This window comes from Lethenteron reissneri, chromosome 34 (genome assembly GCF_015708825.2).
Source record: "Lethenteron reissneri isolate LAM-NWPU_2019-01 chromosome 34, ASM1570882v1, whole genome shotgun sequence".
NCBI lineage: Eukaryota > Metazoa > Chordata > Hyperoartia > Petromyzontiformes > Petromyzontidae > Lethenteron > Lethenteron reissneri.
In genome coordinates this window covers 9,708,162-9,733,037 of record NC_083812.1, presented here as the reverse complement: position 1 = coordinate 9,733,037, position 24,876 = coordinate 9,708,162, and the positions used below count along the sequence as shown (strand labels likewise).

General features: G+C 40.2%; 1 long non-coding RNA gene across 1 annotated transcript in view; it reads right to left on the bottom strand.

Annotated features, from left to right (window-relative positions):
• The window catches only part of LOC133350471 (uncharacterized), a 132,411-nt gene extending 118,401 nt beyond the window's left edge, over positions 1 to 14,010 (bottom strand). The window contains exon 1 of the long non-coding RNA XR_009756079.1: positions 13,982 to 14,010. This is a non-coding gene — a long non-coding RNA (uncharacterized LOC133350471). The remainder of the gene's footprint in view (positions 1 to 13,981) is intronic.
• Positions 14,011 to 24,876: the final 10,866 nt, after the last annotated feature.

Genomic DNA, 24,876 nt, shown 5'->3' with positions numbered 1-24,876 from the left:
TCTCTGCAGACCAGATGTAATGATATCACAGAAATTGCATGTCATTAATAACCAGCACCACATTTTAAATGTCCTCCAATTCCAATGGTTGCTATTTCACATATTCAGTAGGTAGTGTCTTTAACAACCATATTGTCCGGCACATTATGAAAAGTGTTCTATGTCCACGGTGAAAGGTGAATATAATTATCACTCCACAAAAAAGACCAGTGATGCATCTTCTGTCAAGTTCTTTCAGATCGCCTTGTTTGAGGGGGCAGGCACAGAGATAATTTATTCTGGTTGAGAAAGTTACGAGTGTGACTTGGCAGGCATCAAGGCACCTTGATCGATGATTAATCAGCACTGAGCAGAAGTACATAGCGCCAATCATTTCTAAAAACATATTCTGGTCAAATGCCATAGTCGGTCTGAAAATATATATAAGTTTAACAAAGCACCACAGCACAGCGTCACATTCTGATGTTTTGCACAAGCTGCATTGGATCACAAGTATAGTCTGAATAGTGATTAAACAGCCGTTATAATCCACACATAGTAGGAGGGCGTGAGGAATAATTTTCAGGAGCTCAGCCCTGTACAGCTTCAGATTAAATTAAGCCCTGTGTCGCAGTCAAAATAGCATTGTTGTAGACATGCTTTAATTTCCCCAGCAGAGCAGCAGTAAAATTATATCAAAATTGCGATATTAATATTGATATATTGGGAGCCCAATATTGTCATGAATGTTCCTGTATAACAGTTGTGCTGCATTACCCTACTTTGATGCAATTTGATAAGTCAGTCCGAATGTGATTGTTATTGACACTGTACTACCAATATGAATAACGTTACAAAAAGGCATAGAACACTGCATAACACTATTGATTTTATTCAATATTTCAATCAATAATAAATGTATATACAGTGAACAAAAATATGTTTTGTGGCAAATTGTAAATACGATCTATTTGAGCCAATGTTTTTCTTGTTCTTTAAAGTTGCATTGCATTTTCACCACTGACCCATGTGTAAAAAATAGTAAGCCAGTGCCAGTTGATAAATCGACATTGATATTGAGAAAAATAGGACATTAAACTTACTGTCACTCAAGCATTAAAAGGCAGATGTTTGTGTGCTGATATAACTTGGGTTGTGGCCTTTTCTGAGCAATAACACCTGGGTGATTATCAAATGCCAAATGTAGAAATTTGCCAAATTCGAAATTACCCACGAATTATTCAATCGGGATGATACTTAATTGGTCATCATCCCCTACTGATAGACTAATGCCGCAGCTCACACTTGCAAATTGTCGATTCTATTATATTGTGGTCTCTTGTGTTTCCATATGGTGAATTGTGTAACCAATTCAGCATACTACTAATAAGAGTCAATATTCTCAAGACCAATTCAAGAATAACGCACTGTTGTGTCAAAATAGGCACATTGTAATGCAAATTACTTAACAACATCATAGGAAGCAAGGAAACAAACTAAGACTAAACTATGTTTTATTGTACCAGGTAAGGCCCACTGAGTTAAATATATATATATATTTTGAAGAAACCTTGCCACAAATGATAGCTCAAATTAGTGGCTTATCAAGTGGAAATGTATATCAGGCAGCCAAATACTCTTAAAGCATGTTCATAAATGCGGAAGGAAAAGAAAAAACGAAGGAGAAAAATCTACACGACCACAGAGAGAACATTCAAACTCCAAATATACCAGGCATCATGGTCAAAATCAAACCCACAAGCTCCTGTATACCAGGCGAGGTATTTAACATCTCGCCGCCATAGTGCCCCTAAACAGGATTTTATTATACTTGCATCAATCCCAGTTTCTAGTATAGCATTTGACTTATTACTTTCCATCATTTTAGAACATGTGCAATGACAGTAGAGCCTCCATGCGGTGTGAGTGGTCTCGTGCCCACGGGAGGTAATGACAGGGGAGTCAGCCGAGAGTGCAAATGCACTAGTGGCCACGGGAAGTAATGACGGGGGAGTCAGCCTGCGGTGTGAATGCACTAGTGGCCACGGGAGGTAATGACAGGGGAGTCAGCCGAGAGTGCAAATGCACTAGTGGCCATAGGAGGTAATGACAGGGGTATCAGTTGTGAGTGCGAAGGGACTGGTCGCGACGGCAATGATCGAGAAGGGAGCGTGGCCAGGTGATGGAAGAGGACGGTAGAGTCTGACAGTAGAGTCTGCCAGTGGAGCGAGCTTCCAGAGGGTTCGGGAAGGGGGCGTGGCCTCGTTTGGTATATAAGGGAGATGCACGGGAGACTCGGGGCTGTTGCAGTGGGTTCTCCGCCGTTGTCAAGTGTATGTCTTCAATAAAGTTCCACCTCAAGAGAAGTGTGTCAAGTCCTCATTACACTTGTATACATATTTAAACCATGTTTGCACTAACCTCATTGAAGTTGCGTGTTTCTTTTTTATTCGAGCTGGAGCCATGTCAGTGTTTTGTGCACTTTGCTGTGAATGCAATGTGCATTTATATACATGTAAAGCTTTTTTGTATCAATCCACTGCTGGATGAGGGCCTCCTTTTACTTTACTTACCATACTTCACCACACTGGTTGGTATGGATTGGTCAAGGTTGTGCAAGATGTCAGTGGCTTTATCTGCAGTGTCCTCTACTGCTCATAACACCTACTCAGCCTGCCTTTTGTGCATTGGTGGTGACCATCACAGCTAACAATGGTGAATGACATCTTAACTGGTCCGTGGCTTCCCCAGGACCAACACGATGTCAGAAGTCTTCATCCAGCAGTGGATTAGCAAAGGGCTCTTAAAGTAACATTCCACAGGAGCTTATGTAAATGTAAAGGTGCAGCTCTGCAAATGCCACTGCTAGCAGAATGGCCTACACTAGAGGAGCTCAAGGAAAAAGCCCACCCTCTAAATGGGTTAAGTTACCTACTCTTCCATGCTTACCAAACGATGGAGTACTGACACATTACTCCACCACATTACCAGGAGTAATTCTAAATATAAGATACCTTATGGCAAACCGAAAATGGCTGTAACTGTCAAACTTGCATCTTTTTGTCAACTTAGATTTGACTGTATCATTGTGTATTTCGTCGACTTGTACTTTAAAACATTTGCCGAGCATAGGCCCAATACATCAAGCAGCCAGCAACACACAGCATTCCAAAAGTTGTAATGGAAAAGAATGTAACACGTTTCTTGAATTAAATGAGGTTACAAGAGCTTGGGAAACAGACGAGAGGGAGTTCCAAAGTGGAGTAGTTCGAGGGACGGAGCAGAAACGGAATTGGTGTGACCTGCAGTGTGGTGGTTGAAGACATTGTGCATGGGACGAACGACAGACTGGTCGACAGAGTCCTCAACATGGGTGGAGGAATCAATGAGTGAATTTCATGGGAAGAGTAAGGGGCCGTCCTTAAATTATGTCACGCACCTGGGGGGTGGGGGGGGTCAGACATTTGTGACGCCGTGTGACGATGGGGGGGGGGGGGGTCAAAAATCGTCCAAAATCGCGTGACGTCATTTATGGACGGCCCATAACCATGGAAGTAGCGCGAGAAGAATGATAAGGGGCTGACTGGTAAGCGAGTGTTGTATCAATCCACACGACTGTTTGTATACCAATACTCGTCATTTGCCAATAAGTGACAACGCCTGTGCCAGGCCAGGTGCACTTTAAAGCCACGTCAAGTGACGAAGGCTCGCTGACAGGTCACGGGACAGATCCAGGTGCCATGGGTTGGCTCACGGAGATGACTGGCAGATGTACCAGCTGCACTGCCACTGCTGGTATATACCCTGACTAACATATATGTACAGTTGAATATGGATTAAGACATGGCTCGTCCATTGCACGAAACCTTCTTAAGCATACGTTTTCTGGGGCATATAATATATTATTTCATTATTTACTTGTTTGTTTCCAATTGCACTTTCGGCATCATGTCACGAGACAAGGATGCCATTCAGAAGTCTAATAGAGCAGTGCTCCCCGTGTGTTAGAGAATGAATGTGGAGAAGGCTTTTCTGAGGATTTCTCACCAAAAAATAATTCAGGCCGCCTTTTTTAGCCTGTACACAGCTGGGCCCACACCTTCATGAATATATTCAGTTTAGTTAATCAAATAATACTACATTTGTTTCATTATGGAATATCTGCTAAGTTATTTAGAATCTAGTGAAGCTAGGGTTACCACCTGTCCTGTTTTTCTTTCCCCAGGATTGTCCTCATTACCAAGTAGCTGCCCAAGGAAATCAGTAAGTCTTCTTGGAACATTAAAAGACCCAGTTTTTGGTGTTGTATAACAATGTAAAATACCGCTCAAGCCAATGCATTTAGATATATTTCTCACCATAATGTGGCATGGTTATTTTGTACCTTTGATGTGGCGCGTTTACCTCCAATGCTGAGCCACCGGAGTGACAACAATATATCTCAGTTGGGTATAATGACGATTCTGTGCTTAGTGTTTACTTTCCAAAATAAAAAATATATATACCTGTGATAAATAAAGTGATTATTGTATTTATATGGCTATGAAGGGAATGAAAGTACAATAAAAATCAGACAATGTTGAGGATGTAAAAACAAATTATAAAAATAAACCAAACGACTGTACTCTGTGAAGTTAATTCAGTTAGAAGCACCAATATCAAACCCAAAATTGTGACACAAAGAAATGCAATGTAATGGTGACTAAAATAACGTATATTACACGTGACTAGAAATCAGATTCGTGCAAAATCTATTCAGAATACCTTTCCCTGAGTAAAATGTAGGCCTGTAGATCACGGCGGGCTGAATAAAGCCCCATCATGATGTCAGAAACTACAATCGTGCTGGAGCAATTGAAACAATGGTCTGGGCTAGCACTGTAATGAATGACAGCTAATGTGTGTGGAGGAACAAACGTTGGTCCCTGCTGCAAGGACACTAATGAGACTCTATTGAAAGACTGATTTGATTTAACAGCACTTGAAAGCAAAGAAGTTCGTTAATGTCAAATACATTTTGTGTAAACAGTGACAGCTTTTAGCCAACGGTATTCTGTTATCCGATGCTTGTACGCATGCTTCATTAAGCACCTGGATATTTGATGAACTGTAGCTTAAGAATTGTCCTCAGAATATAATTGTCAGCATATAATATTCGATACAGTTCATGTCATTAAATGGGAACATGGTATTTGCATATTTAGCACATATCTGAATGGAAATTGCTTCTTTAACCTCAGCTATAAGTTCATATATACAAACGGTCTCAGTACCTATGAGATTGTGTCCCATTCTAACCTACTCTATAGTTTTTAAACCCATTATTGCTAAACTATTAAACAATTTTCTTTATTTTACCCGGCAAGGCCCACTGATTTAAATTGCTATTTTCAGTAGCGACCTGGCCACAAATGATATAATTTGGAAATTTATAGCAGCCAAATACTGTAACCGCATGTTTATAAATGTGGAGAGAAAAAAACCAGAGGACCCGGAGAAAAATCTACTTCATCACGGGGAGAGAGAACATGCAAACTCTAAATATACATGCATCAGGGTCAGGATTGAACCAACAATCTCCTGTATATCAGGCGAGGTAGTTAACATCTCAACCACATCTATTTATACTGTACAGGTTTGTGACTTTCAAAAAATGCTGCTGGATAATATTGGTCTGGCAAGAAAATATTCCGATGGACTAAACAATTATTTTATTCTTGAAACGCAGAATGCCGTTCTGCTAATAGATGTTCATACTGTAAAAAACTTGTTTTGCTGATGCTGGGTTGGTAGTGTTGCACAAGCAAAACAACAACAAATGTATGCTCAGCATAACAATGTATTAAAACAAAAAAAATATACACTCGAAATGTTAGGCAATGGCCCTCCATTGTATGTATTAGGACTATTGCCAAATTGTCTGTATTTTTCTCCCTTTTAGAGCAGTGTTGTTGATGAAAGTGTTACGTTTAATGTGTCTTCTAAAGTGGAGCTCGATGGTTGCATGTATTAAATCTTGTATGAAGCATGCAGGTATGATGACACAACTGATGAATTATCGGGTTTTGTGCCATACTCATAACTATTACTTCCCTTGTCTCATCATGGAATTGAGCCACTGGTCGTCGAGATGTTGTATAACATTGTGCTTTGTCAGAAATATGTAATACATAGACAAGCATCTTTCTGTTAGAGGCTGCATGTAAACGTGTGTCTGAATAATCAAAACTGCACTCTGTTAAATCACATTTCTGCCATGGCTTATCTGACATAAATTGCCAAAGCATAACTTCAACTTTTAAATTAACAAACGATACAATCTGACACACTATCGCTATGATTGAGAGGCCTGTGAATGTACGTTTATAATATTGTAGCCAGTGTCAATAACCTTTTAGCAGGAGATTTGATAAAGATTAGTTTTTTCTTGTACAGTTAATTATCCTATCCTTTAATATGAAAGCAACTTGGTGATACTTTAATCATAAAGTGCCAACTCGTTTTCTGGGAAAGTAAGCTTTATTCACAGAGCTGAAGTCTTTTATCAGTTTCTTCTAAAACAACAGATACGTCTTTTTAACAAAGTGACCTGCATTAACTGGAATTTACTTTTTTAAATAGATAAGCAAGGTCAAACAAAAGTAAAATAACGTTTTCATTATTTGTATTTGTCCATGTTGAACATGAGAAGCTCTACAATTGCTGTAGGACATTAATATTAATCGTGTTGCTGTTGGAACTATCATTCATTCTCACAACTGGCACTCTTGTACACTGTCGGTATGCTTTGCAGTTGCTTAATAATATCCTGGTTTACCAGTTTAATTATTAGTTTCTGGATGGTTTCAGACGACCCTGGCATGAATGTTCTTTACAAATTTGAATTTTCTTAGCCTTTGCAACCAAATCTCCGATTCAGAAAACATTTTTACACACCTGTGAGTAGCCAACTCATCATGCATTACATTTTCATAACAAATCTTGTCATGACCTACTTTTCAATGCAGTGTGTTCAAACGGTATAAGGTTTGAAAGTGCGTTTTCATGAGTTTGAACGTGTTTGACTTGTGCGTATGTGTATAGAAGAGTGTGCCAGGAGCTGGTGACACAGTAGTTAGTGCACTGCACGACAATCTCAATCACCTGTTCGATTCCATCGACGACATCAGTGAAAAGTGGAATCTGAACATCAGCGCTGGGTGTTGGCCAAACAATCCCTGCGTGTGTTGTACCAGCCTAATTAGATGCTCGCTAATAGCACAGATCCTAAAACACTTAAAAAGTTACTATTTGTGTGTGTGTGTACGCGCACACGCACATTAATGAGCAGCTGGTGCATTCATACATCATTTAGGTATCTGGTATTTGCATATCTTAGGAACTAAATCGCATGTGGTAAGACGTAACATTCAAGTCTAGTAAATGTCAAACGAGGAGACTTCCGTCATAGTAAAGGAGAAAAGGCAGGAAAACATGCTATTGCTGCTTTTGCTTGAGATTTCTGTGGGACAATTTTTTTTTTACATTAGAACTCTTATACACAAATGCTTATACTGTACTGAAATAAGAAGTATACATATTTATGCATTTTTCAGAATTTATACAATTTTTTTATGCAAGCAAATATTCACGGAGTTGCAAATAAATATATACTGTCATTCTATCTGCATTCTGAACATGACTATCGCTACATCCAACATGTGGACCGTCGGGTGGGAAGAACCTTGTTGAAATGGAAGAATTGTCAGAAATAAAAGTGGGATAATTGGTATCAGTGGAAAAAAAAGAGAACTCCATAGTTTTTTTCCCATTGGCTTTAATATAATTTATACGCTGCTATTTTCCTGACAATATCTTCTGGTAAGACTAATTTAGCAATTAAACACTGCATAAGAAAGGAGTGCTTGCAGTGGTTGTGCAGCAATTAGCATGCTGCGATTGGAAAACGGTGACCCAAAATTTTACTCACGGACATCGATGCCATTCGTGGAAAGTGATACCGACACTGGTCCTGGGTGCCCCATTCACCAACCTCGCACCAAACAGCACGGTGAAGTGTGGTCAAACATACTACCAGGACTAACACGGCGTGGGAAGGCTTTCATTGAACAGAGGTTATGATAAATGACTGTAGATTGTAAATTAAAGTAATGCAATGGCAGCTATAACGATGTTTATTGTCCAAAAGGTGAATTAATTGCATTCATATTTTTTTTATGTAATATGCACGGTATTTTTAAATTCGTCAAATATGCTCATTTATGGAAACATTTATGGAAATATAACCGAAATGCTATGCAAATAAACATCACTTGTATACACATTACAGTCTTGAGCATAGTTCGGTGTTGTTTTGTATCTTGTAATAGTACATTTCCAAAAAACACAAAATTATTGGCTGAGTTACAACATTACTGGCAGCAGGTTTAATGGCACATCTGAACAGACTGTGCTGATTGCTGAAAGGAGAGGAAGTTCTGGAATTGCTAACAAGCTCTTCATGGAATATCTCACCGAGGATTAACATTCTTTCTGCTACACCCCCCCCCCCCCCACAAGTGCCTGTGGCTAGACGTTAAATCACATTTGCAGAAAGTTTCTGCCGCAGTAATCATGATTTTATGCTTATAAGAACATAATTCCAAAATATCAGCAAAAAATATGTTGTATATGGTTGAGCAAAACTCATTTTAGCACTTATAAAAACATGCAGTTATTGACTTAATAACTGAAAATGAATATTTATGACCATTAAGAAATCTTGCAAAGAGGGACTTGTATAGTGGTGCAGTGGTAAGTACACTGTGCTATGAACCCAGCCAGCTGAGTGTATTGTCAGTGGCAAGTGTCAGTTAATAATCAATCACTTTACTTTTACATATTTGATAGTTATATATTGACAAGTACATTTTCTTTTTAAAATCACAGTGCGCGTTCAGGCAGGCAAATGTGAGGAATCAGGTCATTTAACCTGCACACATTACTCTGTTGGACAATGTGTACGACTGATGGCGAGCTTTTTCCCACATGTGTAACTAACAGATCACCTGCAGGGATTGTTAGACAGCACCAATTATGAAAACTGAGATTTGTTATGATGTAGGGAATACTCCAACAGTTCACGGTAGTAATATATAAATCAACTGTAATGATTATAATTTATATTATAATTTACATTGCTGTTTTTTTTACTGACGAACAGAGTAGAAAATGTAACAATTCGCTAGTTTTTCGAATAAAAGCTCATATTACGAGCATGAAGCTATCTACTATTCTTGTGATTGTCTTTTTGGCCATATGCTATAAAGAAAATGTCAGGTTTCCATGTTAATTAATTCATTATAATTGCCTCAGCCTTTAAAACACACATGAATGATTTGCATGCAATATTGACACTACCTGTATTTTACCATTAATAGATTGTATATTCATGTTTGCATTCTTGTATCTTAAGTGAAATTTAAAAAAATATATTGGTACATATGGAGAGGATTACTGTGAGTAGCCAATGAGGGATGAGCGTAAGGAAGTGCAAGTTGGTGGAGAGTTATGCGAGGCCAAGGATGACGTAACGTCACGGGTTACGTAGGGAGACTTTCGGAAAGCACTTTCTGGAAAGTGGGCGGGGCCGAGCTGGGGGGAGGAGCTGCCCAGAGGGTTCTTAAGGGAGACCACGTGACGCATACGGGGTCGTCGTGGGGAGCCAGGGTTAGGATCGGCTGGAAGAGGTCTTCTCTCCCTCTCTTTGGTTCTTTCGGTAAAGTCACGTAGGTATAAAATAAAAATAAATCACGACGTTTTGGGTGCAACAAAGCACCCGTCATCAGGTGGGAAAGCATAGTCTGCTGCTTGAAATGGGTGTAGCCAAAGGATCATAAAGAAGTGGCCGGGGCTAGTGATGTTAATGTGAGAAATTAGCATGTAACTGTAAAATAGGAAAGTGGCCTCCTAGACGAGGGCACGGAAGTGGCTATGTTAATGTGAGATATTAGCATGATGCTAATGTGAGACATTAGAGGTAAAGTCTTAACTGACTGTGATGTTTCCATCCTACTTGCGTATGCCAGCTCTTATTTCTGACTCTCTGTGTGTCTCTATGCCTCTCTCTTAGATCTCTCATGCTCACCCTCCTTTGCTACAGTTACATGCTAATTTCTCACATTAACATCACTAGCCCCGGCCACGTCTTTATGACCCTTGGGCTACACCCATTTCAAACATTTAAAAACAGTCTGCCTCAGCAGCAGACCATGCTTTCCCACCTGATGACGGACGCTTGTGTTGCACCCAAAACGTTGTGATTTATTTTTCTTTCATTTTATACCTACGTGACTTTACCAAAAGAACCAAAGAGTATGGACTCCTGCAGTCACGAAAGCTTCAAATCAAGGTCTCTCCTTACCGCGGGGCAGTGTTGGCTGATCCCTCGCCCCAGGCAGACGGGTGAGAGAGCCTAGGGATAGCCGAAGTAGTCCCGACGTATATAGTTGTCCCAGGTCCAAGTGAAGGACGGAGAATAGAGTACACCTACACTGGTGTGCGTGTAGGATGCAGTGTGAGAGCGTGCATTAACAAACGGCAACCAGCCCTCATAGTATTTCTCGTCTCCACATACATACGATTGAAAATAATGAAAACGATAAGGATGTGTCATCCTTTTGTCAAAACGCTGTAGAATCCATCACAATGTCCTAATGCTACAACAACAGCATTAGACCCAAGGCAACGACCAGTTCCAGGAGATTTATCTTCATTCCCAAGGCTCTGGTTAGCACACACTAAATGGCAGCTGTGTCAGCCCATTCTTTTAAAGGCTTGCTTTTGTAGATGATGCTAACTTCCTAAGATTTATTTCGCCATTTTGGGCCAAAAATACTAAAGTAGATAATCCAACACAGATGGGAACAAAAACGGCTTCTGTAATCTCTAATAGGCGAGATGCTAGTCCCCGTACGACACAAAACAAATGAAACGTTTAAGCAGCAATTATAGTAAATTTAAATTAAACATAATGTTAACATTTAATTTAAAGATGTACGAACTCCTGCAGCTAGATATATTAAAAGAACATGAATGTAATGGTAAAAGCATTGTAAACTAGGCTATATATTGAAATGTAATAACTATAACTGTTAATTATATTTCTATTTTGCAGACAAATATATATTTTATAGTTCCTATGCGTCGTATAACACTTGGTAAAAAGTAGTGCAGTAGTTAACGTACAGCGTTACCCGAATTAAATTCCCGGTCCTGATATCAGTGACAAGTCATATAAATGGATCCTAAACATCCTTTTTCACCAAGCTGCAATTATCAGTGTGGTGAAAAATGGTCAAATAACCCCATTACCCTGTATTCAGAATCGTTTATCCAACAGAGAGATGACAAAATATATTATCATTATTATGATTTACACATTGCCAAGTTAAGTACTTCTTTGTTAGGCAATGCTAACATTGAGAGAGTTTGAGTTGTCAAGAGTGGCAAGGTTGGGGGCAAAAGGTTAAAGTGCAGCAGTGACTTTTCTTACTCAAGCAACTGCTGGTGGAAGGGGCTTCACAAGAGGGAACTCCGGAGAACCCCTCTTTAAGACTGTTGGCCTAATCTTCCTCGCTGGCCAGATGTGTTGTAAAAGGTTGGAGTAACCATGTTTTACTTCACCCTACTACACGTAACCTGCCTATCGCCTAACTGTGGCATACATACAGGTCGAATGAACAGAGGCGGCGGGATTTAAGAAACATGCCCATTGCTTCCACTGCTGAGACAGAGAAAGAACCAGCAGCTGTTGGGTTGCAAGTTCAGCATGCTAACCATTACACCAAGGCTGCACCCATTAGTGGGGATACAACCTCTGTAAGAATATACATTTCTCACTAAAAATATCAATGGAGGTGAAGGGGTGAGGAGGGGGACACAGCGAAAGTGTAAGCAAGAGGACATTAAGGCGAATATATTTCGACCGATAAATAGCCAAATGGCAACCCCACAAATGCCGCAAACCTACAAAGTGCAAACCCAAGTGGCATTGGCTCTTTATTGTGAAATTTCTAGACATATACACTGTATATATATACAGTGTATATGTTTAAGTGAATTCAACTGCCACCGTCAGTTACTTTATTGGCTCGCTCAATGAATTATTCCACAAGCACAATCATCAGCCTTGGAAATTTGTCACAGCAGACACCTTTATTCTTCTGAAATAAATGAGCATCAATTGCACCCAATGGGGGAATTCATCCAAGGAATCTTGCTCCTGTCGGCGATCGCGACAACATAGTACAGGCAGGAGAAAACATGCTCCTTTGCTGCTGATTCATTATTCTTGAACCATGTAGGCTATTGTGCGAAGTCAACATCCTTAATAACGTATACAATTTAGTATTTGCTGGGAATGGCTATTTGCAATTAAGGAGACTTGTGGAATTAGATGCGACAACTTAATATATACTTCCTGCAGATTCTAAATATATGGCAAGTATAATTATTGGGGCCTTTGCTGATTGAATGTCAAACGTATCTTAGGCACTTTTAATGTTTCGTGCATCTCAAACCAAATACACTTTTACGATTGTATAATATGTATGTAGTATATAACTTAGTGACAAACTTGGGTAATGAAATCCACGAGGGAGACAGGTATCAACCCTCTTTATTTACCCATAACAGTTTTTTTTGGGATAGATCGTGTAAATATGTGTCGTTAAACCCGCCACCACCCGACACAGCCAATTAGTAAGGTTTGTCACATAAACAAAAAATGCCAATTCGTTACTAGTACAGCACACCGGTGTTTTAGAGAGCAAATCCACAATATTTACAATCTGAGTACGATGTTTCACCAGTAACTACAACTAGCTTAATCAGGCGACAGACAGATTTATATATTTACGCGATCTAACCCCCCAAAAAAACTGTATTATGGATGCTATTGGTCGCGAAAGCCTACGTGTTAAATATCTTTATTTATCTTCCCCAGCTTCCCTTAGACAGCCATCTCCATCTCTATGCGCTCGCGACTCCGGCGCTTTTCTTTCCCCTCCAACCACGTCCCCCGTAGAGCCCTTTCCTCCAGCGCGTCATGGGGTCAGAGGCTCGTCCTCCAATGGGAGAGCTGTGCTCATCACATCTGCCCTGAGTATCCTCCACCTGTAACATCTGGCAATTCACCATCATTCATTCAAGCAAGCCTGACTCTGATTATGAAATATTACGTCGAACCCAGTACAGTTTGCTTGTCCTGAATCAATGCTGCTGACCTTATGAACTTGTAGAAGACCGTGCGGTCAGTGGGTTTTTTTGTGCGTGTGAAAAAACTTCTGTGGAAAGGATACATTGTCTGCTTATCTATTTTGAATTTCAATTTAAGTAAATAGTACACTTGAATAAATATGAAGACATTTAGGCAATGTGAAACGTATTGAATTGAGTACCAGATGGTGACCATTGAGCAAAGCAGCTGCCCCCCAACCTTGTTCTAGTATCCCTTCGTTTCCAGATCTATGGGAAATGTAAAACAACAATTGGCTTAATTTGGATTTAATCACCCACACACCCCATCTTATAGCCATTAAGGTACATGCAAAGCCACGAGACACACACTCACAGGCTTCTGATTAGCATGGCTGGCTACTTACGGTGCAAAAGAAGTTCAACGCTTATTCAAATCACGATGGAAGCACACTAAGGCACATCTGCAGTGTTCACACCATCCACGTAGACAAAGCCTACACCGGGTCGTTGAAACAAACGTGCTGCAAGCGAACGCATTTGCAGGCCAGGATGGTTTCCCAAGGGAGTGGTGCAGCTAGCACAACATGGCAGCTATTGACCCCCCCCCTAAAATGCCAATGTTCACACATTGCACGAGGTACTAATTTAAGGCTAAATCAAGCTATGGGAGGCCCAGTTCAGATAATCACCACTGATGTTAGCTGCGGCCAGGAATCAAGGTCAGGCGGCTGGGTTCATACTTCAAAGTGTGGTGCGCGCTCACCGCTCCACTGGTGCAACCGGCGATGGATGTACACAGGCTCGGTTGGTCCACTAGGGGCGTTTGTGCCGCCGCCCCACCAAGCACCTGGAGATGAGAAATGATTTTTCGAGTAAATTTTTTTTTCTATAAATTGTGTTGTTGTGTTTTAAAAAAAAACCCAAACAATGATTCTTTCAACGTGAATTGCCTCATGAAGATAACATTTGAAGTTCACGTTAGAAACCGCTGCAACGCCACGGATCTGATTTGTGTCTTGGGGAAGCTGTGAAGGCGTCCGAGTGAGATATTTCCTTTCACTCATTGCGATTAGCTTCGAATTATAGCCACGCCGTTTAAGACCAATTCAGGGCGGTGAAAAAGACGATGTCACAACGCTAGGCTGCAAATATAGCAGGTCACGGCTTTTGGCAGTGTCAAAGGGGTTGTGTAGTGCAAACTTGGGGGTCATGGGGACAGCATTTGAGTGCTTTGTCGTTTTATTTCGTATTACTACTATAATGAGCCAAGAATGTCTGTGTGTAACGCGTGTGACGTCACTCCACATGCCACACCCCTGTCGTTAATATTCATGAGCGGGTGGATTTTTACACTCGCGCAGAAGAAGGTCGAGCGGAAACACAATTTTTTTTGCAAATTTGCTTTAAGTTTAACGTTTCTTTATTGAAAGTGACTCTAATAAATAATTATACGCAGCAGCAAAGTGGATTTGGTGTCTTTATTTATTTCTTCAGCACTTGAGACAAAAGGTAAGTCTAATTTATGCTTCTATATGATGGTAAAATATATATTTATCGGTGATTTTCCAGATATATCGAATTCCAATTTATTTCAGCCCCAGCGACCAAAAGCAGAAGAGAATAAAGCATCAGAGCAGTGAATTTGAACAAATTGAAGGTCAGTTATATACAGTGCTACAGTGACATGAAGTGAGGTGTTTTATGACGTAGTTTTGTACCAGATTCACTGCCATTAATACAGTGCTACAGTGAAATGCAGTGAAGTGTTTGATGACATACTTTCGTGCAAGATTCACTGCCATGAAATTTACACGAGATACAATTATACTCTGCTCAATTTTCTCGTAAATATTACAGCTTCCGCCCTAGGACGGGCAAACAAGCTAGTTGTTAATAAATGTCTACGGTTGGTAGATAAGACAGTTATATCACTTTCACGGGAACGCCAATAATTAACATGACGAGGTTTTTTTTCTTAATTATAACACCATATTTTCAGAGGTCACTCACAACAGCCCCACCTCGTGGAAATGTCACGAGCTGCCACTGGATGCACACGTGACATGGCAGGGACGGCGCAGGCGTGGTGACTGCCCCGGGCGACCCTGCCTTCTTGGTGGGGGGGGGGACCCCAATGTGAAGCCGAATTAGTGGACACGAAGCAAGTTAGCGGCGTGTCTAGTGGCTCCTGGGTATGGGCGGTGCCGAAGCAGTGAATTGGGGGATGTGACACGTTCGTTCTGAAACAATTCTCAAGAGCTACGGCTCTGCAGGTTCACAACAATAGGTAACGACCATTTTTTGTTTGTAAAACAAACAAAAAACAGGATTTGTTTATTTACACGCCTATGAATGTGTTCGCTTTGTTATGCGTGGTCCGACTTGGCCGTGGTCGCAGTGAATGCCGGCTTACCATTGCAGAGGAAGAGTCTCAAATGCTGCTTGACCTTTATCATCCGCACATGCACCGAGGGTTGGACAGCAGGTTCCCCGTCCCCTCCCAAAAGACGACGCAGTAGGGGAAAACATTGCATCCCGACATCATTATGCACACTTGGTCATCAGCGTGGCTCAAATCTCTCATGAGCTGACTCGACCGCCTTTCACAAGCTCTCGTGTGTGGTAATTTGAATTGGTTGTGCTACACATGAAGAAATATAATTTAGAAAAATATATTACTGTTCTGGGTATGGAGTGGGGCATAATGGAGGACAGAGCAGAACCAAGAAAGAAGCGCAGCGAACATTATTTTCCATTATCCAGGAACATTGAATCTCATTCCTGGGACTACACTTCGCAGTTATTCAATCGGCAGGTTGCAAGTAGTGGGGTAAAGTGTGGGTACTGTCACAATTTACAAGATGTTTGGCCAGCATGGAAGAGCTCTCTGTCGTGGAGGCCCTTCAGTCAGCGGTGGCGTGAGCAGGTAATCGCAGGGCTGCACCTTTACCCCTTTATCACCCAGCCATGCAACGTCGCTAGCAATTGGTAATTTATTTAATATAGATGACGTCGGCAAACCACCGATTGAAGCTATTAACATTAGGCTCTCGTGGTATGTGAACAACAGCTTTGGAGAAACAAGGTGATCATGTATCAAGGTGTGCTTACTAATAGACGCCACCGACAGCCTAAACAGGGAATCTTTGCATGTGAATTTCACAGAGACAGAAACAGAGCATTTCTACTGTGATGCTGAGTGATGCATCATGACAAAGCAGCTTATACAACGTGTATACAGTATCGGATGTATATGTCTGTCAAAAGTAAAACATATAATTTGCTGTATGGTGATACTAATATTTGCATCCTGACGCTATAACGGAGCTTATTTTTGCTTCAAAATACATATTAAATTAGTGCTCAGTCAAACATCATTATACCAATGCATATATATGGTTGCACACACATAAGGGTGTATAGAGATGGAGGGCAGTCCAACTACTGAATTTATATATCAATATATATGAAATAACACGATTCCTTAAAGACTACATTTGTGCATTATAGACCATTACTCAAAATAATAAGGTATCAGTTTTGTTGCCAGTATAAAGGGGAAAACCTTATTATTATATTTTGGTACTGGAAAAGGAGGTCCCATGATGTAGATGCTCACCCCGAGCTCTCATTACTCTGATAGTGCATTGTCTTTGAGCTGTACGCCTTTTGGCGTCCTCTGGTCTAACGCCGTGTGAGAGGCTTTCTCTGGTGTGGACCAATCAGTTTCAAGGACAATGCATATATTACCAGAGTATGTTTTTTGTAATGCAGACATGATTTCTTGTAAAAAGGTTTCAGTTTTGTTGTGAGAAAAAAGTGGAAAAACCCATTATCATAATATTGAAGCTTGTTGAAAAACATATCTGCATTGCAATAGAGAAGAGCATAAGGTCAACATTCAATCATACAAATTTGAAGCACATATCAGATGCTAATTCTCTGCAGAAAATAATAAAAGCACCTTTGGTTGCTGTGGCCCAAAAGGATCATCTTTAGTTTATTGTCCTTTCGGGAACCAAGGCCATGCACAGTTTGTTTTGCTTTAGCTCCAAGTATATAAGCTTTTAATCTAATAATACAATTGTATAAACACTAAAGGACTTGTAGTAGAACGCAATATAATCTAAGAAAGTTAAGTAAAAGGCCTGCATTATGCTTAAAGCGTACTGTTATTTTATAAAAACAGATGATAGTATACTACCAGGTGATGCCCTTACATTTTACACATTTCTCACAATAATTATTTGTCTATTTTATCTAATTTAACAATATTTGGAAGAACGTAATCAACCAGGCTATGCGTTAATTGTGTGTTAACCGACTCTTTGTGTTGCATTGCATTACATTTCCTGATTTTACTATATTTGCTTTCTCAAACTTCCGATTTTCTTGCTCTAATATTACCGTGCTGGTTTGTTTTATAGGCCACTGTCTCTCCTCCGGCCACTATGGTCCAGAATTCCACACAACTCTCTCATTGTCCTCTATCCCAATACCCCCCCTCTCTCTCTGCCCCAACCCCTCCCCCCCTCTCTCTATTTTAAAGCCTCGACACAGTGGTGCTGTCTTTCTGTTTGTCATTCTTTGGAAGAACGTATTCAACCAGGTGGGATGTTGACTGTTGTGTTCGCCGACTCTCTGTGTTGTATTGCATTATATTTATAAGTTTACTATGTTTGTTTTTTCTCATTCATTCTTACCTGATGATGGTTGCTTGTGTTGCAATCGAAAAGTCGTATTCTATTTTAATTTTATTTTCTACGTGACTTTACTGAAAGAACCAAAGAGTATTTTATCTGTTTAACAAATAAGTGCAATGTATGTACTTAGTTGTTGGACCTGTTATGGACAATCTGGCCTAGACGATATTCGTTAAAGATTACCAGTCAAATTAAGCATTTTCATTCAAAGACTTTTATCCATATGTAATGACATAGTGACATCTACAGGTTGGAAAATGGAAGCACGGGTACAGGCACCACTATAAACATCCAATCCCAAAGGGAGAGGTATCTGGGCAAAAAATAAAGGGCGGGGCTGGCTGAGATACTCCCGGAACCGGCTAGAAGTTTCCACGAGAGGGCGTGGCCGGAGGCGGAGTCTAGCCGTGGCTGCGGCAATATAAGCGGAGGCGGAGGAGGACTTGTAGTCAGTGTGGCGAGCCTTGGGTCCGGACTGCGTCGCTGCTCGCCATCATCTCTCTCCGTCGTTCAGCCATATAGCAGATCTCTTGCGAAGTCCCACCACCCTCGCCGGCACGCCATCAACCAGGGGCAAGGCCAGGAGTGGGTGGACGGAACCACGCTGTGGGATCGACCACGTGTATCCTGAAGGGATGCTAATATCTACGTGAAGTACTCGGAAAAGAAAGAGGATAAGGTTGGCCTGTGGTGTGCCCGAATGTGAATAAAGAAGAGAGTACCCTCTACACAATGTGTCGCGGAAGTCGCTCATTACACATACACAATTAACACACATTCACTTCTATACGGTATTATACATTTATTGTAGAGACCACTCTCCTCCATCTCTTTGCGTTGGTTGTCTCAGAGTAGCACTCGTCCTATAGGTAACCAGCGTCTCTTTTTGAGGGCCTTTTATTAGCTCCTTCAATGTTTTCCCATCGTGTCACTGACAATAATTGAGCTCTATTATAAGACCATATTAAGAGAACTCTCCCAATACAGGACTGTACTCATGGTAGAACAATACACCGCCATGGAAAAAGCCCTGCAATGCACGACATGGAAAAATTTCTAAAATCCCATTAGATTAACGTATCTTTATTCCTATGCAGAACAACATGCACTTGTGTCAGATTCAGTAGTTGGTGGTTAGCACCAAGTGGTGTGTTGAAGTAGCACACATGCACAGGAGAAATAAATCGGATATAATTGGCATGTTTGTCAAAAGATTTCCGGGTATACCGAGGCCAAACTTCGTTATGAAATTGAAAATCAGACAGCAATATTGGAGATTTATGAACACTGCCTGGAGCTGAATATATATAAAGCAAAATGCTTCGTGACACACAGCATTGCCACAGAAGATTAGGGTGCAATAAGGCTAGTGACAAGAGCTACAGCAACAGTAATAAAGTGTGAACTCACAATGCTTGTGTAAGACTTACGGTTGTTACTTCTTTGGCTGTGCTCACCGAGGCGTGAACACGTGGCTAAAGGGGTCATCAAAATGTGATGAGACGTTCAGCAAGCCCCGTTCTTACCTTGGGTATCCTGTGATTAACAGATTTAAACAATATAGAGCATTCTAACACATACCTGCATCAATTCTTGGGAATCAAAAGAAAACTCTCATAAACATAGGACTCCAGAGTACTGCTGAATTAACCACAATTTTAAAATCCCCATCTTATTTGAGAGTCGTGAGGACCTGTGCATTGATTGAGCTATAAATGCTGAGAATGGACACAAATCTCTTTTAGCCCCAACTGGCCACATGACTTTTTGCCAGATTGAAGATTTTTTACTCAAGGCTACATTTTAGTGCATCTTTTATCATACAAGGTAACTTACAGGATTTACTTTGTATATAATGCTGTATTTCACGTCCTCTATATAGAGCATTTACGGTGTTATTTTATTGTCTTAGCAGTGATCTACTCTAACAGGTTTCCAAAGCATTTTTAAAGGTGACTGAAAATGTCGTTGAAATATATATTGGGCAATGAATTCATGTTGAAAGGTTTGAACTATTATGCAAAAAATGACGATTACACATAGCTGGAGAAGCCTTTGACCAGCATTGAAAAGTCCTAAAATAAACTGGCAAACGTTTAAACGTAGTGAGAAAAAAGATGCGACAAGACATAGGTGACGATCTTTTAATCAAGAAGAAGAGACCGCCACGGCATGGACATCTCTCCTATGGATGTATAAGAACGCAAAGAGGTTACCGTGAAAGCAGATTCGATGGAAATCGACACATGGTAGATGGGAGAGAGGACGACCTAGGACCAGCTGGGGAGACAGACATATTTGGCATGATGGGTTCTAACAATAACAAAGAATGTGGAAAAAAAGATGAGAAAGCCATGGATGGAATTAATGTGGCCGTGTATAATGCTACATGATGACCTGGGTTACTCAATTACTTTGCTGATCTCGTTAAGGAGCATAAACCACCACGTAAACTCCGGTCATCGAACAAAGACGGTCATTGCATCGCACGCTTTCAGATGTGCTTCTGCGGCCGTCCGGAATGCTCTTCCTTCCGATATTAGGAAGCCACTAGAACTATGCATTTTTTAATTTAGATTGCAAATTTCATTAAACTGCCTTTTGTGTTTAGTTTGTTTTCCTTCCCCTGCACTTCTGATTAGCATGGTTGGCTACGTACAGTGTAAACTATGTTCAACATAGATACATACATTTGCTACTGAGTGGCCAGCGATGTCTAATGCTGCAAATCATATTTGTTCCTATTAGCAAAACCCCTATTTATAATACGGAACATATATTTAAACAAATTGAGGCTTGCATTCATGACCAAAATTAAAAATAGCGTAGTAAAAACAGGTATTAAATTACTGCAGATTTAATCTTTTTTTTTAAACCCTCATAATGTCACGAGTCCAATTTGGTTACCAGTTATAAAACAACATCGCTCCTTTGAACACGAAAAAGGCACCATACGACTGGAAGTGCCTCTGTTCGTGCTATGTTACCCATATTCCATCATTGATCATCCACGATTCTGATGCCATTCAAGGTGGACAGTGTGTCATCACACATACACATCACTTGATAGCACGCTATACAGTGAGGGAAAAAAGTATTTGATCCCCTGCTGATTTTGTACGTTTGCCCACTGACAAAGAAATGATCAGTCTATAATTGTAATGGTAGGTTTATTTGAACAGTGAGAGACAGAATAACAACAACAAAATCCAGAAAAACGCTTGTCAAAAATTTTATAAATTGATTTGCATTTTAATGAGGGAAATAAGTATTTGACCCCTCTGCAAAACATGACTTAGTACTTGGTGGCAAAACCCTTGTTGGCAATCACAGAGGTCAGACGTTTCTTGTAGTTGGCCACCAGGTTTGCACACATCTCAGGAGGGATTTTGTCCCACTCCTCTTTGCAGATCTTCTCCAAGTCATTAAAGTTTCGAGGCTGACGTTTGGCAACTCGAACCTTCAGCTCCCTCCACAGATTTTCTATGGGATTAAGGTCTGGAGACTGGCTAGGCCACTCCAGGACCTTAATGTGCTTCTTCTTGAGCCACGTTTTTGTTGCCTTGGCCGTGTGTTTTGGGTCATTGTCATGCTGGAATACCCATCCACGACTCATTTTCAATGCCCTGGCTGAGGGAAGGAGGTTCTCACCCAAGATTTGATGGTACATGGCCCCGTCCATCGTCCCTTTGATGCGGTGAAGTTGTCCTGTCCCCTTAGCAGAAAAACACCCCCAACGTATAATGTTTCCACCTCCATGTTTGACGGTGGGGATGGTGTTCTTGGGGTCATAGGCAGCATTCTTCCTCCTCCAAACACGGCGAGTTGAGTTGATGCCAAAGAGCTCCATTTTGGTCTCATCTGACCACAACACTTTCACCCAGTTGTCCTCTGAATCATTCAGATGTTCATTGGCAAACTTCAGACGGGCATGTATATGTGATTTCTTGAGCAGGGGGGCCTTGCAGGCGCTGCAGGATTTCAGTCCTTCACGGCATAGTGTGTTACCAACTGTTTTCTTGGTGACTATGGTCCCAGCTGCCTTGAGATCATTGACAAGATCCTCCCGTGTAGTTCTGGGCTGATTCCTCACCGTTATCATGATCATTGCAACTCCACGAGGTGAGATCTTGCATGGAGCCCCAGGCCGAGGGAGATTGACAGTTCTTTTGTGTTTCTTCCATTTGCGAATAATCGCACCAACTGTTGTCACCTTATCGCCAAGCTGCTTGGCGATGGTCTGGTAGCCCATTCCAGCCTTGTGTAGGTCTACAATCTTGTCCCTGACATCTTTGGAGAGCTCTTTGGTCTTGGCCATGGTGGAGAGTTTGGAATCTGATTTATTGATTTCTTCTGTGAACAGGTGTCTTTTATACAGGTAACAAGCTGAGATTAGGAGCACTCCCTTTAAGAGTGTGCTCCTAATCTCAGCTCGTTACCTGTATAAAAGACACCTTTGAGCCAGAAATCTTTCTGATTGAGAGGGGGTCAAATACTTATTTCCTTCATTAAAATGCAAATCAATTTATAACATTTTTGACATGCGTTTTTCTGGATTTTGTTGTTGTTATTCTGTCTCTCACTGTTCAAATAAACCTACCATTAAAATTATAGACTGATAATTTCTTTGTCAGTGGACTAACGTACAAAATCAGCAGGGGATCAAATACTTTTTTCCCTCACTGTATATGAGTTAGCTCTACACTAAATTGATCAAAACCCTCACAATTAAGCTTCCCATAATCCGACATAAACGCAACATAAACGGCGAAGTTGTTGCATCAGATGACAGTCGTTTGATATTAGGCCATGATGTATAACAGTACTTTAGAAAATAAAATTAGGTTATATATGCCGAGAAAATTACTCATAACAAAATACAAATGTTTTTTTATTAAAACATTGCTTATGTTACCCAGGTCAACCTTGCAAAACCGGCAATGTGGCACGTGTCTTCGTGGGTTTATTAAATTTACTGGTTAAATAAAGTATGCAACATTCAAAGGAAGTTCATGCATCTTTTGGAAATGTACTAATTTAAGAGCCTCCACCTTTGTAATAGTATTATCCGTTTAAAAGAAATTTAAACCCAATTCAGCTTCCATTACATCTATCACTAGTTGCTAAACATTGGAATACATATTAGTAGTAATGGATGTGTTATGGGGAAAGTCGAACGAGGACAAACAGTGTTATGTATTTTGGTCAAGGGTTCACAGTTTGAAAGCATTTACAAATTGGTTTGTCTGTAATGGCCTGACTTTCAAATGAATTAAAGATATTTAAAGCAATACACGAATGCATTAGTAGGGCACTGAAGTCAACTCCATGCTCTAATGAGGTTATCATTATTGCTGTCATTGTATTGCCCCCTTGCTTCATATCACGTAAATATATTAGCAGTACAGTATACACATTAGCCCTGAATGCTTGGTGCATGAGTTGTGCATAATGTGGCAAATGTTACACTCTAGCCAAGAAAATCTAATTGGTGTGGCAAAAGGGAATTGAAAAAACATCCTAGATTAAGTGTGCCGCGTGAGATAGGGGGTTCTAATACATTCATTCTAAAATAAATCTTTGTTGTTGTCAAGTCGCCGACAGACAGTGATGTTGCATGTGAAATTTAACAATCTATACTGAAATAAATAATTAAGTTAACAAATGGTAATATTACAGTTGTGATAAAAACATATTTTGTGAAGGACAAAGCAGATTATAACTTCCACATTTGTTTACGTTTAAATGTTAGAAATATGCAATGTGCAACATTTGCGGCAGATATTAAGGACGTCTTTCATATTCATGGCATCATCTTTCCCAGAAATGCAATGCATTTTTAGAAGCACAAAAAAATACAACAATTTTCATAAACGACATCATTTCATACCAAAGAAATTTCACAAAATGCATTTCATTTAGAGGCGAAATAGTTTCATCAGAAGATGTGGGCCTTTTTGGAAATGCACTGCCACAGAACGGTTGACCCTGTGATGGTGCAATCTATTCAGATTTATTTTTCCACAGGACTATAAACCTATTTGTACAGTGCGCAACTGTAGAATTAGCTCTAACAATCACGTCTGTTCAGCATTGCAGTGACATTCAACGATCCCTACGTTGTGCATGTTCACATTTTATCGTGAAGTAAAAAGCTTTGTAATGATATTTTGCTTCAATATTGTTTTAACGTTTAAAATGTTGTTATTAAAAACACGCATCTCATAATTAATCAGTGCCAGTGAACATATGACTAAAGTTACATTTTATCATCAATGAACACTCCTTTTCATATGCAGTTTGCAAGTTCAAACATATTCCCTTTGAATTGTTTTTTATTTATTTCAAAGTGTTCTTTTAATTTAAGTGTTATTTTAGTTAAGTATGCTTATGATGTTTTCACAGTTCCAGCTACATGTTACGCTTAATGCCCTCAGAGTAAAAATGTAGGTGCCTATAACGAGGCTGTTATGAGATCTTGGTTGGATGAGATAATGAACTGCTCACATGGAGCAAAGTGCCTTTTACAATCTGAAAATGCTTCAGGGACCTCACTGAAAAGCACGTGCTATATTCCAGCGCAGGTTCCTTATGAAATTTACTTGAGGGAATTGCATTTTGTTGCCGTTGCACAATATATCAGTGAGCAGTAGGCCGATTTTTCCATATGAAGGCTACTAAGAAATACAAGTTATGTTATTGTGATCTTAAAAATGTTTGACAAAGAAAAAAATAACGCCACTGCATAATTAATCAATGAGCTAATTAGTACATGTTCCGGAACATATTCGCATGAAGAGGCAGCCGTAGATGGGAAATGTCACACCTATGCAGCCTTGGTGAATTGCTGCTAAGCAACCATTGCACGCAACACATCTGGTGCAAGCACACGACATTCGTTATTTAATACCCATTTGTTTAATATGTTTTTACTTATCACAGTGCAATCAGCAGG